Source organism: Monopterus albus, unplaced genomic scaffold (genome assembly GCF_001952655.1).
Source record: "Monopterus albus unplaced genomic scaffold, M_albus_1.0 scaffold6.1, whole genome shotgun sequence".
NCBI classification, from domain to species: Eukaryota; Metazoa; Chordata; class Actinopteri; order Synbranchiformes; family Synbranchidae; genus Monopterus; species Monopterus albus.
Genome location: NW_018127886.1, coordinates 2,695,741 through 2,709,352, shown reverse-complemented (window position 1 = coordinate 2,709,352; position 13,612 = coordinate 2,695,741). Strand labels below are relative to the sequence as shown.

The window sequence follows — 13,612 nt, the reverse complement described above, 5'->3', positions numbered from 1 at the left end:
AAAGTTTGTGTTTATTTTATATTGGAGTTTTTTTTAATATTTGAAAAAGCTCAGTCATCTCTGGATTTTAACTGGGAATGTAGAATAAAGTGGAGTGATTGTTTAAAGGATCTAAAGCATTTTAGAGATGGAATAGGGACTGAGAAGGTTTCAAATTTAAACACGTATCAATTAAAGGTGGTCTTTAAATTCAAAAATAATACACTGAGTTTATGCTTCTAAATTTTGGCTGAGCTGCAGAGGAACCAGGAACAAGTGACCGGCACACAAAACATCAGGATAGAACAGATAAAAGCACGCAAAATAAAAGCTCTCTATCATCATGTGTGCAGAATCATGACTGTGTTGTCTTGTTACAATAACAATGCCAGACAACCCCTGGATTACTCAGCCTTTCATTACACTGAAATCAGTGCATCTCTGCATTTTGTCAGTCCCCCCAGACTCACATAAGACAGTAATTCCTGGAATTTTTCATTCAGTAGCATTGTGTAACATTAATCCCAGTCATGCCTATGATTACACCATAATGAAGTGCAGCCCAGACGGTGGCTTGGTGAAATGAATTAGAAGAGCTCATGAAAGTTGAGACCAGCAGAGCATTAAACTTACTAACACAAAACCTCATATGGCCATTATTTCACCTTTGTAGCCTGTTGGCTCCTGGTTTGGCTTGGAGCAAAGATGTGCTGAAGGTCCACAGGCTGCACTCTATGCTAATGTAAAGGATGCATTATCATGCTTGGCACTGCTTCGCTGAATGTAAGCGCAGGAATAAGAGCAGCTGGACCTATACTAATCCAGACTGTGTACAGCGAAGAAGAAGAGGACAGGAAGGAGGAGGCAAGGGGGGGCACAATAAAGGAATGGTCAGAATCCAGTGTGAGTGAGGTGAAGAGAGCATAAGGGAGGGAACAGAGTAAGAGGGAGGGAGGTAGTCAAAGAAGAAGGGTGATGTCACCTCTAGCAGGCAGCCAATAAGAGTCAGGGAGGGAGAAGGATAGCGGCCGAAGGAGGGTGTGTTTTTCTATCACTGCAGCATCAGCAGAGACGAGAGGGGCACAATCAGTTTCATAAAGAGGAAGAAAAGGCATAATTAGATAAGGAAGAGAGGAGTGGAAAGGACACAAGGAGCTGCCAGAGAAACGGAGCACCACTGTGACGGTAAGAGGATCTTGTTGTGATGAGATGAACAGTCCGGTCATTAGACAGAAACAGAGCTGCTGAGCAGATTAATTAGGCTGTGAGGTGAGGTGGAGGTGGCTTGTTGTGGAATCACACCTTGGCCTCATCTGCCACTGGCAGTAAAAGATGACAGACATATAAGTCACTGTAACAGTAGGATATTTGTCTTGCCATCATTTACAATATTGTGTTGAAAAATAGAAAATTAGCACATTTAAATGGTAAAAATGATTTTAAAAAACGTATTTATTTCAGCAGGGACTGTGATTATTTACACTTAGTTATACTACACTGTAGCGCTGCATTACTTTTAAGTGTTTAAAGAAATTTTAAGGATTAAACACAGGTGTAATGTGTAACCTGTTGGTGGAGAATACTTTTTTTTGTGGCATGTCTCTGAAAATAATATGTGCCGAGTGCCATCATACCGCTTCACTGAACACTTTGGTCATCTTTGCAGTATAATTATTGTTTTGTTATCTGATACGCCTAAAGTTTGGAGTTGTGTTTACAAAAAAGAAATGGATCCAGTAAAAGAATGTTTGTGTATTTTTTAACTATAGTGAACTGCACTACACTGCAGATCTTCACTATACTGACAATATTTTACTAAATGTGAAAATATATAAATCTGTGGTTTTGCAATTCACATGGCGTTGTGCATTTTTCTACACACTGAGGGTAATTTCTCAGGCAAACTGTTTGCTTCGCTTTCCTTCTGCCTTGCTATTTTAATATAAATATTCATTTTCTCTTCACGTTCCCCTCCCCCAGCTGATAGCTGAGTGGCTTAATGTTAAGTAGAGCCCATGATTTTACTGCGCTGCTACAGTTTTCACTGAGGTGGAGGATGAAACTCAGCTGTATGATGAACAGCACAGCAGAACAAACTGTAGCAATTTTCTAGTCTACCAATCTTATCTCCTGCAGCTGCAGTGTGTCTGTTTTGCCTTGGCAGTGACAGAGCTGGGTAATTTTAAGACACACACCTCAGAGGGAAGAAATAGAAGAAGGAATCTTTAAAAAACGGTTTAAGGAAAGAAAGAAAGAAAGAAAGATTCAGATATCAACAGGAGAGAGAGAGAGAGGGGGATATACAGTATGGAAGAACGCATCAAGGAAATGAAAATAAGGGTGGGGCAGCGCGCACGGCAGTCTGTGGAGGTGTGCCTGTGAAAAGGAGCTCACCTGGCTGTTTGCCATACAGATGCCTACCGTCTCCCTCTGTAGCCTGTTACACAGCTGTTCTGCCCAGCACCAGAAAATAGACAATGTTCCACCAGTTGTATTAATGATGTAGAAAACTACTGCCAGAAGCAGCTGCTAAAGGCTTTGAGCTTGTTTCATCTGTAGCTTGTTTATACATGTCTGGTGTTTTTTTGGTAAGTAAATTTTTGTGCATCACATCTGCATATCATGCACAAAAGAAATATAACAGAATGAACAAAAACATGACAAGATGCAGAACAACATGTGGGTGTGTACATATCTTTGTATACTGGCTCATGTCATGTGAGTGTACACTAGTGGTGTGGTGAACCTGTGCTCTCTCCCTCCCTCCATGCCTCAGTTGCCTGCAGCTTGTCCCAGATGAACCTTGCCATGGGACTGAAGGGTAGCAAAGGCTCTGTGCCTGACAAAGACTTGTTATCATCTGTGTACATCCATTCACATCCTATGCTGCATGCATGTACAGGATAGATCACGATATAGCTGCTGCTGAAGAGAGTGTGTTGGAGTGAATGAGTACATACATGTGTGTGTGTGTGTGCATCCTTGCTGTGGCAGCAATACTCCAGAGACCCACTGCTGGTCACATTATCATACTATTTAACGCAGTGGGGTTTGTATGGCTGTAGTACTGAGAGACATTGCTGGGAGCTGCTGTTGTAGCAGCGATGTTAGAGGAGCTGGCTAGACTGGCGCTATAGTATGGTGCAGAATGTCATTTTCTCTCTGACGCAGGCTGGTTAATTGAGCTGTTCTACTGAAAAGATGGATGGAAGCAGGGATTTATGTGAAGTAAGAAAGCTCTGCAGTGAAAAGAAAGAGAGGAGGAGGATGGCAACAAAAGAGAAGAAGTAAAAGAAGGTGAGTTTCTTTGAAAGGCAAAGCACTTTGCATCCTTTAATGATTGATCTCTGGTATAGTTATTGAAGGGAGTGGAAAGGGAGAAGGAGGGATCAACCAGGATATAGAAAAGGGCAAGACCAGAAAGGAAGATGGGCTGTAGTACCACAAGAGAAAACCATAGAAATGAAGAGCAAAAAGATTAAAAGACAATTTCTAAAAAATTCACAGATAATGAGTCTCATTATGATGGAAGGAGATTATGAGGGAAAAGCCCCACAATGTATAGACAGATATTTATGCGTCGGAGACTGGCCTATTTCCAAACGCCTTTCATCTGGCAGTTGAAGTGGTGGTGTTGTGTAGGAGGAGAGGCGTGTTTTGCTCTCAATCTGCCAGTTAGGAGCAACTCCAGGGAAGAGCAGTGCTGCACTGGCCCTTCACTACTCAGCCACCTGTTATAGCCTCAGGGCACCTTTACAAGTCATCCTGTTTGCCAAACACAGACATGTGAACACACCTAAAAACATTTGTACAGGCAAAACATCTGCAACACACACACACACACACACAAAAACATAACAAATAAACACTGCAGAGATCCTGTTGCAGTGCAGCAAATGAATGATTCTCTAATGTTGCCTCCCTGGCCTGACTGTTTAAGCATCTGCTACTGATCAAAGACTGCATGCCGCACTTGTTTGGGATTCAGATGTTAAAGCAGAAATGGGGTAAAGTAAGGGTTAAGAGAGACAAGCATCTCTTAGATGAAGTGTCAACAATGACTGTTTCATCTCTGCTTTCCTTTAGTTGTAAAGCTTTAAGCTCACAAGCTCAAATTCAAAGGCTTGTGAGCAAACTCCCTTGAGCTATCTCCCAGTGTGTACGTTGCTTCTTGATGCCCTGCACGCATGTGTGTGCGCGGTTGCAAAGATGCTGTCAAGATGGAGAATGAGTTCCTCTCCCCACCCCACTCTTTCTGGGTGCAGCTTGGAGGCTGTTTGATACAGGCTGTGCTGATGGGAGTCAGCCCACTGGGTGTCAAGTGGGGGTTCATGTAGACATGCTGTCGGGGTTCGGTGGAGAATACATTGTAGTGATTTAGGGAGCTAAGGGTGAGATGGATTGACAGCAACGAGTAAATGGTTACAGAGATTTGAAGAGGAGGAAAGGGGGAAGGAGGCCAGCTGAAAGGGAGAATGAAATTTGCTGAGGTGAGATGGGCAGGGAAAACCTAAAGATGGAAAGGACTGATTTAAAAGACAGCAAGATAGTACTGAGATGGTGGAAAGATAAAGGCTGTTATGGAAAATGAGCCAGAGTGGAAGAGGATTGTCATGGCAGTTTCTCTGAACCACCTTGTTCCTGTCATCACGTAAGTGTCCTGTTTTTTGTTCTTAGACATGCCAGAGTAAACCTTTCAACCTAAGTAATTCAATCTCCTTTACTGCCTCGGTCTCGTTCTTGTCCTTATGCTTCCTGCCATGCAATTCTTTGGTTCACCTGCCCTATCAGTATTCATGCAGAGAAGCCCACATCTGCGTCTTAATCAAAATAATGACTATTAGCCTTCCCAGAAACAGGCACTCAGACAGAGACTCATAAATCCAACCTTATTATACAACTCGAGCTGTGATTGAGACTAGGGCACAAATATGGACATCAGTTTAATTTGGCACAGTGAATTCTCTTATTACAGCTTTCAGAAGAGTTGGTATGATAGATGAGAAACTGTCACTATATATATTGTTATATGTTATTGTTTTTGTGATTTAATTTATTATTTTATCATTGTGATGGAAACATTATCTAATTCTACAAATAAAGTGCAAGACAGGAAATCAGCCAAGCAATAAAGCTACACATAGGTTTGAATAGGAATTAGGGGGAATATAAAACTCCATGTTTGACCTTTTCTTTGCATCCTTCATACTGTCCTCATCTTGTTTCTGTCTCTGACAAAATGATGTCTTTGTCTCAGAGAATTCCCCTTAGCGTCACTCCTCGTGGATGATAGTCAGCTTCATGAAAAAGCTTTATTGTCCACATTAGTGGCTATAATGAGAATAAACTGATCTTCTGTCTGGTGTTTTTCCCCAAATGCATGTATCTGTCTCTATGAAGTATTCTTTTGACTGTCAAAGATGTTTCTCTGTGCATTTGTGTGTGTGTGCATGAGTCACAGTTTACAGTGGCCAATACAAGATTATAAAGAATGAATTACAACCTACACCGAACACCAATATTGGGTTTTCCCGTCATTGTGAAAGATAATGTCAATGAAGGTGGCATTGTTACATTAAGTATGTAAGTTTAATAGCTTCTGGGTAAAATAACTAAGTATAAGTAACTGTTTCCTACACAAAAAGTTAATGCTTTTATTTTTCCTTGGACATAGAGAATGTGATGTTACATCACTCTGTGTTGAATGTTGAATGGGAAGGGGACATCATTTTGGAAGGGGGCGCTGTATTTACCTGCATACATTCTGGTTTTGTTTGGCTTAAAAGTTACTTAAATTATTTAGATCTCACTTCAGTGACTGTGGTAATTCAGAATGGATAACCTTAGCTGACTTTAGCTAACTCGTAGCGGAGCTAGAGAGCCCATCAATGGTGATAAATCTGGTGATAAACACAATTTCACGAATTATAGGCCGGTTTCTCTGTTGTCACAATTTTCAAAAATTCTGGAAAAACTCTTCAATAACAGATTAGATACATTTATTGATAAACATAAAATCCTCTCTGATTGCCAGTATGGTTTTAGGTCGAACCGGTCGACATCATTGGCCATTACCGACCTGATGGAGGACATTACAAGTGCCATGGATGAAAAGAAATACACGATAGGAATATTTATTGACCTAAAAAAGGCATTTGACACAATCAATCATGAATTATTAATGTGCAAGCTAGAAAAATACGGGATCAGAGGAGTGGCTTTGAATTGGATTAGTAGTTATTTGACGCAGAGGCGCCAATTTGTGAAGTTGGGTGAACATCAGTCGAGTGAACTGGACATTGTATGTGGGGTGCCTCAGGGTTCAGTCTTGGGACCGAAATTATTCATATTATACATTAACGACATGTGTAAGGTTTCGGCTTTTGTGAAAATGGTCTTATTTGCTGATGACACTACGATATGGGCATCCGGGGATAACCCACAGCAACTATCGGGACGGGTTTCACAGGAACTTGAGAAGATAAAGAAATGGTGTGATAGTAATATGCTATCCATGAATATGGATAAAACTAAATTTATGGTATTTGGGAATCGCAGACTAGATAACGAACTGCAAGTGAAAATAGGGGGAGCCAGTATAGAACGAGTATATGAAATTAAATTTCTAGGTGTCATAGTGGATGATAGATTCACCTGGAAATCTCATATCAGATATATTCAGCATAAAATAGCAAAAAACATATCGATATTGGCGAGGGTCAGACATATTTTGGACATAAAAGCACTACGCATTTTGTATTCTTCACTGATTTTACCATACTTGAAGTATGGCGTTGAAAACTGGGGAAATACATACAAAAGCTCACTTCAACCATTGTATATATTACAAAAAAGAGCAATAAGAATTGTGCATAAAATGGGATATAGGGATCACACCAATGTAGCTTTCATACAGTCTAAATTGTTACAATTTTTTGATTTAGTGGGATATAAGACTGCTGTGTTTATGTATAAAGCCAGGAAAAAGTTATTACCTGGTGGAATTCAAAAATTATTTGATGAAAGGGAAGGGGGATACAATCTAAGGGGTCAGTTAAATTATAAAATTCATGCTATACACACCACCAAAAAAAGATTCTGTATTTCAATAAGTGGAGTAAAACTATGGAATAATTTAAATGTGGACATAAAAAACAGTAAGAAAATTGATGAGTTTAAACACAGATATAAGGGTATGTGTCAAACAAGATATGGACATGAACAGGCTTAATGATAATCAGATGGGAGTGTGGATGTAGAATATGTATCCATGTAGTAATACTGCTTGCAAACCAATGATGATAAGATGATGTTAGGGGGTAGGACTGGATAAGTCTGACTTCTTCCTACTCCGTTCAGGCATGTACTATGTATAAGCAATTTGAAAAGATTTTTTGTGGATATGTCTGGAATTATGTGTGATTACATACTGACTGTTGTTACATGTTTGAAAGAATCAATAAATCAAATCAAATCAATCAAATCAATGACAGTGACAGACTGAAAAATGACTCTGCGCCCTGATTTCAGCTCTTGATTCGGGAGCTAATGCTAGCCAGCAGCTCTCAGCAGATAACAAAAACACTGCAGATTAATCGATTCCTGTATTGTTTGTGCTCAAACTGAACACTAAAGTGGACTTTTGGACATCTACTGTAGTGTATATCTTTATGATGAATAATGAGTGTGATCCTGCCAAAATGGTGCATTTACCCAGAATTCAACATGGCATGACAGCAATTTTACATTCTCACTACATAGACTTTGAGTTGATGTTCATCTTTTTCAAAATCCTTATAATGATTCACATGGTAGTGTCCCTAAAAATGATCAGAAACATTATTATATAGACATTATTATTATTATTATTATTATTATTATTATTATTATTATTAGTAGTAGTAGTAGTAGTAGTAGTGATAGTGGTGGTGGTGGGAGGAGGAGGAGGAGGAGAAGGAGAAGTAGTATTAGTTTTTTATTTAGTTTCTCTTTACTTTTCCATTTGAAGTTTTAGGTCCCTAATTTCCCTGACCATCTCCTCATGATTAATAGTTCCACTACACCCCTAACTGGCAGTAATCAACCAAAAACCACCGATTTCAACATTTGCAGCAGACATTTCCAGACATGTTCCAACATGTTTAAACCAATGAAAAATCATGTCTTTGAGTCCTAATTTTGATTTTATAAAAAAAACCATCATATTTAGATATTCTATCTCATCATTACACTCTTAAAATCATTTTCAAGTTTAACTTTAATCATGTAAAAATGACACAGACATCATTTGTAACATTTCAAAAAGATACTATCTAAGAATGATTTAGAGATCGCCGGTTCCACTTCATCTTAATGTCACTGCCCTGTGGTGTCACCTTCTGGTTACTCTTCTTTGTAGATGCTGTGCTGGTGTCTTGTTTGTGGGTCTTCTCAGGTTTGGATGGTAAATGTTTGAGTAGTCATTAGGGCTCTCCGGTTCATGACTACCCTTTTCAGTATCTTCCCAGTCTTCTGCCTACATCATGATATAGATATCTGGTTCTTCAGGGAGCTGTGGCAATTTGCCTTCCTCCATTCTCACCTCTGGTGTAAGCTAAGCAGCGTCAACATCCTCATTATCACTCACCTCGGCCCTTTTCCCAGACTTTGCAGTTTCTTTCTTAGGCAGGACAGGACTACTGGGGATTTCCTGTCCCTGCAATGTTGATCTTCTTGCTGAGGTGGCCTGTAAGGCCTGTGGACCCTCCTGTGTGGGCAATAGACCCCTCTCCCCCATGGCCTGTGAACTTCCTCCTTATACACTCTATTATCATCCCTGTCTTCTTATGGTCCAATACTGCCTCTTGTATTTATCACCCCGTCCAAATCTCTGCTCTCTATGACACACTGGTAAATATAACTTAATTATACTGCTTGTAAAGTGATATCATGTGTTAAAATTACACAATTACATACCCTTTGACAAAAATATTTGTTTTATAGGTTGTTTTAGAAATGTTTTCAATATTGGTGAGCATAGTGTCAGAATCAAACTATTGAGCTGTGGTGTTCTTTAACATCTTTTGCTGTGGGAAAAACAGAAGGTGTTGGTTGCTCCACAAATGAACATGTACGCTCTTACAATTTTCAAAATTCCATAACAGTAAATTTATCTCAAGCTGATAAAAGCTAATACATTTGGCAACACTGACAAAATCTCAGATACTACTGACCATATTGTGATTGTGATACTTCTGGGAATTGTGTTTTTGTACCATTCCTGTTTTGATTACATTGCACAGGCTGTATGACAGCAATGGTTTACTAGTTTATTGATTTGTTGCTGAGAGACAGCTGCATTTTTTATGAATCCTGGGGCCATGGTGTGTCTCACTACTGTGGGCTACTTCAGCACTGTTTCCTAATCTGTTGACAAGCTTCAGTACTGTTGAGTTGTTTCCTTCACCTGCTCATTAACAATGCTTCTGTGTCTTTGGTATGGCTTTCATCTTAGGCCAGACTTTTTCCATTAAGCTTGACAAAAAAGAGACCATTGTAATGGAAAATTTAGTTTTACTCATAACACACTGGTCAAGGTTTATTTAAATATCAAGCTAGGCTACAGGGCCAGACCACTACCACACCTGGGCCAGTCTGACCACTTGTCCGTGTTTCTAATTCCTGCATATGCCCCCCTCAGGAAAACTGCTCATACCATCACAAGGACTGTAAAAACTTGCCCTGATGGTGCCTCTCAGCAGCTACAGGACTGTTTTGATACGACCAACTGGGACGTTTTTGAACATCCAGACCTAGAGGTGTTCACAGACAGTGTTCTGTGTTATATTAAGAACTGCATAGACACTGTTACCGTGGACAAATGCATCAGGGTCTACATCAACCAGAAGCCCTGGATGACCTGGGAGGTCAAGCAGCTACTGAGAGAGAGGAACACTGCCTTTAGGACAGGCGACAGGGCTCTCTACAGTGCATCCCGAGCTAACCTGAAGAGAGGCATCAGAAAGGCCAAATTGGACTACAGGAGGAGGATCGAAGACCACCTGGACAGCAACAACAGCAGGCAGGTGTGGCGGGGAGTCCAGCATCTTACCAAACACAGGAATAATCTTGATGTGGCTGAAGGGGACGCTTCACTGGCAGAGGAGCTGAACCTCTTTTTTTTCCCTCTTTGAAGGGCAGCAACCAGACACAGCCAAACTTCACCCTGTGGCCCACAGCAGCCCCACCCTCACAGTAGGGGAGCATGAGGTGAGGCACACACTGCGGGCCGTAAACCTGAGGAAGGCTGCTGGATCGGACAGCGTCCCCGGACATGTGCTGAAGGACTGCACGGACCAGCTGGCTGGAGTCTTCACCAGGATTTTCAACCAGTCTCTGGCCCAGTCCACTATCCCACCCTACCTGAAGTCCTCCATCCTAGTTTCCCTGCTTAAGAAACCCAACATAACCAGCCTCAATGACTGCCGGCCAGTTGCACTCACTCTGATGACACCACGGTGGTGGGGCTTATCTCTGGGGAGGATGAGACTACCTACAGGGATGAGGTGGAGAGGCTGATAGTGTGGTGCAGAGAGAACAATCTGCTCCTTAGTAAATCAAAGACTAAGGAGGTCATTGTTGACTTCAGGAGGAAGAAAACCGGCATCTTGCTACTGTATATCAGCAGGGACCGTGTGGAGAGGGTGCCGGCCTTCGGCTTTCTGGAAGTCCATATGAAGGAGGATCTGACCTGGGGCGTGAACACCTCTGGACTGCTTAAAAAGGCCCAGCAGGGACTGTACTTCCTATGGGTGCTCAGGACGAACAACATCTCCCAGAGACTGCTGGTGTCCTTCTATCGGTGCTCCATTGAGAGCATCCTTACATATCCTTACCATATGTGTATGGTACAGCAGCAGCACAGTGACTCAGAGTAAAACACTCCAGAGGGTCATTAATACGGCCCAGGAGATCGTCAGCTGCCCTCCCCTCACTCTGGAAGAACTACACAGTTCCCACTGCCTCAAAAAAACATCATTAAGGACACTTCACACCCAGAGGACGTTCACTCTCTGAACTGCTGCTGTCAGGTAGACGGTTCAGAGCATTCAAATCAAGGACCAATTGATTCAGGAATAGTTTTTACCCAACAGCAGTTACTGACAGAACCTCCCTGTGTACTGCAGGTGATCAAGATTAAGATCAAAGATTTTTATTGTCAATTCACTATATGTGCAGGACATACAAAAAATCAAAATACCATTTCTCTCTCATCTAGTATTGAATGCCATACCATTTAGGAAACTAAAAATAGAATAAAAGTAGAGTAAAAATAGACTAAAAAGAATAAGAAAACTAAGTCAAGTGAATAGGATAAAACTAAATGGTACAACCTGTGATGGAAAACTATCCTTATTAACATACTGATTGTTGCTATGCAGTTTTATAGTTATTTGTGTGTTTGTGAAACCAGACAAACTTCTGTGTCAAAGTGCCTTTAGTGAAAAGCATGTCCTTATATGGATGTTGAACCAGACAGCCTCTTTTCTGTGTGACAGACGTTTCCTTAAACCTTTACATGACCTTAACAGACTAAAACCTCAAGCAACACTCATGTCTATGTATAAAAGGAAATGCAGCTCCCTGCTCAGAGAGCTTCTCCTTCAGACTGTTATGTTTGACACTCTGTGACAGTTCGCTCCTTCCTGCAAGAATAAATGTGCATCAACCTCCAGAATTGGTATCAAGTTTCATTTTGCACTCACTGAAGACAATTTTTGCCATAACACAACCTAATAGGCTATGACTCAAACCCTGTACAATCAGTGACAGTAGTGCAAATAATAACAAGAAGATTGTGAGATGGTTGTGAGATTGAGATGCACATGGACAGTAGTGCAAATGACCAACAGCAGCAGATATGACGGTAAAAACAGTCAGCAGCAGATTTACATGTAATATAACAAGAAGGGGGAATGTATTGGGTTTGTGCAAAACAGCAGAGGTAGTCTTTTTATGTTCTGTGGTGGGTTAGAGTCCAGGGGCAGGGGGCAGGGGGGAGGAGGTAATGGACAGCATTCATCATCCTCACAGCCTGATGGATGAAGCTGTTTGTAAGTCTGGTGGAGTGGGCCTGAAGACTCTGATACCTTCTCCCTGAAGGCAGGAGTCTGAAGTGGGAGTGTGCAGGGTGGGAGGCGTCTTCAGCCATGCTGATGGTTCTGTGGGTAAGATGGGTGTTAAAAATGTCCATGAGGGAAGGCAGAGGGGCGCAGATGATCTCGCTGGCTGTTTTCACTATGTGTTGCAGGGTCCTTCTGCAGGAGGCAGTACAGCCTCCGTACACAGTGATGGAGCCAATGATGACGCTCTAAATGGTGCCCCGGTAGAAACAGCACATGCTGGGGGGGTGGGGCACTGGCTCTCCTCAGTGTTCTAAGTTAACAGGCTGTCTGCATTTGTCTCCTCTCTCTATCTCAGTGATGTTGAGACTGTAGTTTCTTGCAGGCCCTTTATCTGCAGTGTCAGCCATGATATATTCATTAGGGTTGGATTACAGAGAGTGGGTGGGGATCAGGTTTTGAGTGTGTTGTAATCCCCATACACTGGCCTAATTTAATCTCACCTACTGTGCCATCCTATTACACACTACACCCACCACATGCATGCAGGCACTGGCTGGAGGAGAAGAGATGAGGGGTGGGCAAGGGTAAAACAGGGTAATGGTCAACAAAAGACATGGAGACAAAGAGGGAGGATTGTAAGAAAAGAACTACAGAGAAGGAAAATTGATTATGAGCAGCAGGAGAGAGTTTTAAGTCCAGAAAATGTCAAGGAGTAAAGAAATGTCAGCGGCAAATGCGGAGACAGAGGAGAATTAGAGAAGGGTGTTCTTTAAGTTTGTTTTCATGAGGAACACGTCTTTACTTACTTCTGTCTTCAGAGCCTTGTCTTCCAGAATACATATGAAGACATTTCTGGCAATATTTCAGTGGGTTCTCAAATATAAATATATCCCTGCTTGAGTTATGTGCATGTTTCAGAGCGGTCAATGCAACCCTAAAGTTCACATTTTCTCCACCCATACACACATATAGAAACTCTCAGTTGATGATGAAACATTAAAATAGACATAAAATGAATTTTATATAACATAAATAAATATTGACATGCACTGACATTATTATTGCCTTTTGGTTTCTCATTTACATGAGCCAAATCATCACTGTTTGCATTGCAAGTTGTGATTTTTATCTTCACATTAAGTCATACATCTGTACTCTTTTTACATTTGCTCATCATTATAACATATTTCAGTTTGATAACCTGTCAAGTGTGCCTTCTGCTTACTGTATTTTGGGATGTCTCCTATAATATTACATCGACTAATCTGCATGCCACAGAGACTTTACACAGTGAAATAAGGGCTTGTAGTGTATAACCTATTCCTATGTTTTCTCCACCATTTATGACCTAGATCTTTCTTTCATCCATCTTTATCTCTGTATAGCCAGAGAGAATTAGGCTGTGCTAGTTTAGACTCCACGCCCTATCTGCCTGAAGAGGATGCTGTCTGTGAATCTGTTTGCATCTTGTGAATGTGAACTTGTGTGTGTTTAAGTTAGGTTAGTGTTGGAGTTTTCTGAGTTTACTT

At 41.2% G+C, this 13,612-nt stretch overlaps 1 protein-coding gene across 1 annotated transcript in view; it reads left to right on the top strand.

Moving 5' to 3' along the window:
• Positions 1-1,020: 1,020 nt before the first annotated feature.
• Positions 1,021-13,612, top strand: part of l1cama (L1 cell adhesion molecule, paralog a) — a 47,692-nt gene continuing 35,100 nt past the window's right edge. Inside the window, exon 1 of the mRNA XM_020615380.1 lies at positions 1,021-1,164. The gene's annotated coding sequence lies outside the window, so the exon portion shown is untranslated. The remainder of the gene's footprint in view (positions 1,165-13,612) is intronic.